At 42.4% G+C, this 3717-nt stretch overlaps 1 long non-coding RNA gene across 1 annotated transcript; it reads right to left on the reverse strand.

Annotated features, from left to right (window-relative positions):
- Positions 1-370: 370 nt before the first annotated feature.
- Positions 371-3262, reverse strand: LOC119285327. The gene is made up of 3 exons (XR_005139456.1): positions 2229-3262; positions 1748-1889; positions 371-1630 (listed from the first exon to the last, which is right to left on the reverse strand). It is a non-coding gene; the product is annotated as an uncharacterized LOC119285327 (long non-coding RNA).
- Positions 3263-3717: the final 455 nt, after the last annotated feature.

Consider the following 3717-nt stretch of genomic DNA (forward strand, 5'->3'; position numbering starts at 1 on the left):
TGTATTGTTGCCATCGAGGACAAAAAGATGGGGTTTATATCATATTGCTTGAGTTTATCCCTCTACATCATGTCATCTTACCTAATGCGTTACTCTGTTCTTATGAACTTAATACTCTAGATGCATGCTGGATAGCGGTCGATGTGTGGAGTAATAGTAGTAGATGCAGGAAGGAGTCGGTCTACTTGTCACGGATGTGATGCATATATACATGATCATACCTAGATATTCTCATAATTATTCGCTTTTCTATCAATAGCAAAAATGCCCGTGCGTCGCAACGGGAGAACAGGTATCCTGGATCCTTCGGGAAAAAAACAACACATCCAAGTTGATAAATATCAAACTGAAAAATTATTACAACGCCAAGCCAAATTCTGACATGCTTCTATGCTAGCAAAAGTTTGGGCCGTGTAAAGCAACTCTTTGCAGCATAACCCAAACAAACACAAAATATGATGGTAGCTAAATCTATCAATGAATTCAGTTGCATATCTTTGAGTCCTTGATTAATATTGTGGCATTGTTCTTAGATAGATTACCATGTCCCTTCTTTAACTGAAACACCATCAAGCAAAAGACAGGACATCGACAATCTCCATTTATATATAAAAAAGAATAGTACTAAACTAAAACAGATAGTACGAATGAAAGGTTTTCCAACTATTAAATACCGAGAAAGGGATTAGTATAAGATGGGTTTGCAAACCTGGATGGATGATGAATGCCTATTGCTTATCCATTGACATGTGTGTTGTCATCTGCCAACTTTACCTACCAATATTAGATGCATCAATATTGTATTAGGCTAAGAGTAGTGGGCATGTCCATTAGCGGTAACAAACCAAATGATCTGTCTTGTTTCATAGAGAACCATGTAAAGTGTTGAGACATGCCAGATTCCTAAATCAGGATTGCTGAAACCGCACCATATTGTGCATGTACAACGTCAAATCCAGGCAAGACATTATAGTAAAGAAAGGAAAATACATGTAGAAATGATAACTGAATTTACAAACGCTATAGTTGATCCGAATAGCATACTTGTGCCCCCTAGCCTGCCATCAAAATTAGCTAATTTGGCCTGCAGTTGTTGAATTTCTTGCGCCGTCAAAATCCTACTCTTTTACATTACTTTACCTTGTTCCACCAACTCGAAATTCCACTTCTAGATGCTATAATTCACATGCATTCTTGCGAAATACAAACCAATGATAATCAACTTTCCATTCCGCAACTGATTTACTAGGATACTTGAGAGTCTGGTCCAACAAAAGAGACCGTGTGTCGTGGTGTGTACCTTGCATGTGTAAGTTCTTGTTATCTATTTGATCTCTCCCTACTAATCTCATTGATGAGTGATGCAACCTTTGTAGAAGGTTCTTTCCTAACAACAAGGAGATTCTCAATTTCAGCACAAAAATGCACAACCTCATGTCTCAAAGGCTCATTTGATCTAAGTTCAGCTTCAACCTTCCTTCTCTTGTCAACGAGCTCGCTGATATAGTGATATAAGCTCCATTCTTGTCATTAATCTTTGCAATGATCATGTTCAGGTGATGGACTTCCTCCTCTATTTCTTGGTAACTCCATTCGTTCCTCGGCTAGAGCATGACGATCAGCCATAAGCCTGCGGAATTCAACCTCGTGCAACTTAATTTCTTCCTCTAGAAGAGCCGGGTGAGCGGGAGGTAGACTTGGTACTTGGCAAACGGTTCGAGTTAGATTTACCAAACTTTCCTCTTACCTAGTGTTTCCACTCAAATGGAAAAAACAGCAGTAAAGGAGTGCACATCCGTCCTTGGTACCAGGCAATAACTTTATCTTCTCTACTAGATTTAGCATGTTTCACAACCTCGATTCAATGCAAATAAAGGAACAATAACAACCTGCAATGAACTTTCAAATAGTACATGAGGTTATTATTGCTGAAACATAATCATAATAACATTTGCACTGACATGGAAGTTATAGGAGCAGATGCTGAATTTGTGGTCCCTGAGATGCTAGCTCTAGGTATATGCATTATATTGCAGTAAAAACAGAGAGGGAAATAGTGGATCTGCAGCCAACTCTTACAGGCGCTATGCTGTATAAATTACCCAAAGAAGACCAAACTTAACTGAGAGTCAAATATTAGATATTGTTCACTTAAACACTCAAAAAGAATGATTAATGTACTGGAATAATAGAGTGATTTGGACACATCTAGCAGAACATATCTCTACCTAATATTTGGGGAGTGACCTGGACTTTCAACCTGATTTGGAAGCGGCCATTGGTGGGGGAAGAAGAAGGGGCGGCTTGCTCACATGGATTAGAATTTAGGAGCCAAATAATTTCAGATTTGGTGAGGACATCGTAGACGAATGAGTTGTCGCGAAGCCTGCTGTCCTTGTTATCTTGAAGCGCCTGCACCACAAAAGAAATATCAGTGCATTGATGTACTAATCTAGACCAAAACAAATCAAGGAAACTACGATAATCATGCTATACTAATCCTAATATTTCTCTGCCAGCAGCACCAACTTCCTTTGCCTGCAACAGTTCACTAAAGTTCCTTGGTTTGCTCAGCCAAGAACATGGACAATGGCATGGCCGAGCAGACCACCAGCGAGTCCCTGTGATTCGTGACACATGCAGGTCAAAAGCCTTACTGCTTCACTGTGGAAACCTCTATTGGACTCTATGGTCTCCCAAGTGATGCCATCCTTGATGGGAATTTCGTCAAACACCCTGTGGGCGGCCGCCGTAGCTCGTCTAGGAGAGCAGCAGTCCATTGGCTAGCAAGTAGGGAAAGGCTAGATGTGGCGCATCCAGCGGTGATGCCGGCGACCTAGCAGCGTCGATAGAACCCCTGGGGAGGGAGATGTAGACGTCCTTGTCGGTATCCACGCGGAGCACGTCCATGAGGCGAAGAACGTCGCCGGCGCCCGCCCATAGGACGCTGCTGCTCCCGTCCACAATTCATTGCAGCTATCCTGCTTGTTATGGTTGAGGTCGTCCACGGGATCAAGAAACATGACTGGCGGCGGCGGTCAGATCGACCCAGCTCGGGCCAACCCGCCTCGAATGCCAACACCACGGGGCGCATCGACCTTGAGCGAGCTCCGCGCCGCACTCGCCATAGGTGCTACCATGATCTTGGCAGATCAGCTGGTTCACGCGAGGAGGAGGGCGGAGGAGGATTCCTCGAGTCCAGAGGATGGGTTGAAGAAGAGGACGGGTTGAAGAAGAGTCCTGGCCCAAACTTTTTTCCTTAGTTGTTGTTGGGCTGTTTGACCCATCAGAGTCCTGGCCTAGTAACATAACACCAATGCGAGTTGTTTCTTACCATAGGAGAGACTCTGAACGAAACGATTTTAGGTACCGGAAGCGGGCATGGGACAGTGGGTTTAATTACCAGAAAACTGAACGACTTTTTTGAAAAAGCGCCGCGACGGTGAACCCGACAAACTCAATTTGTGCTTTATTATTATAGGGATAAATTGCTCGACAGTAATCTGTTCACCCACCATAATACTTATGCTATCTTGATAGAAGCCACTAGTGAAACCTATGGCCCCCGGGTCTATTCTCCATTATATTAATCTTCCGTCAACAAGCTATTTCTATTATCTTTTATTTTACAATCTTTACTTTTAATCTTTATTATAAAAATATCAAAAATATTATCTTATCATCTCTATCATATCTCACTCTCGTAAGTGATCGTGA

Source organism: Triticum dicoccoides, chromosome 4A, assembly GCF_002162155.2.
Source record: "Triticum dicoccoides isolate Atlit2015 ecotype Zavitan chromosome 4A, WEW_v2.0, whole genome shotgun sequence".
In the NCBI taxonomy this organism is placed as follows: Eukaryota; Viridiplantae; Streptophyta; class Magnoliopsida; order Poales; family Poaceae; genus Triticum; species Triticum dicoccoides.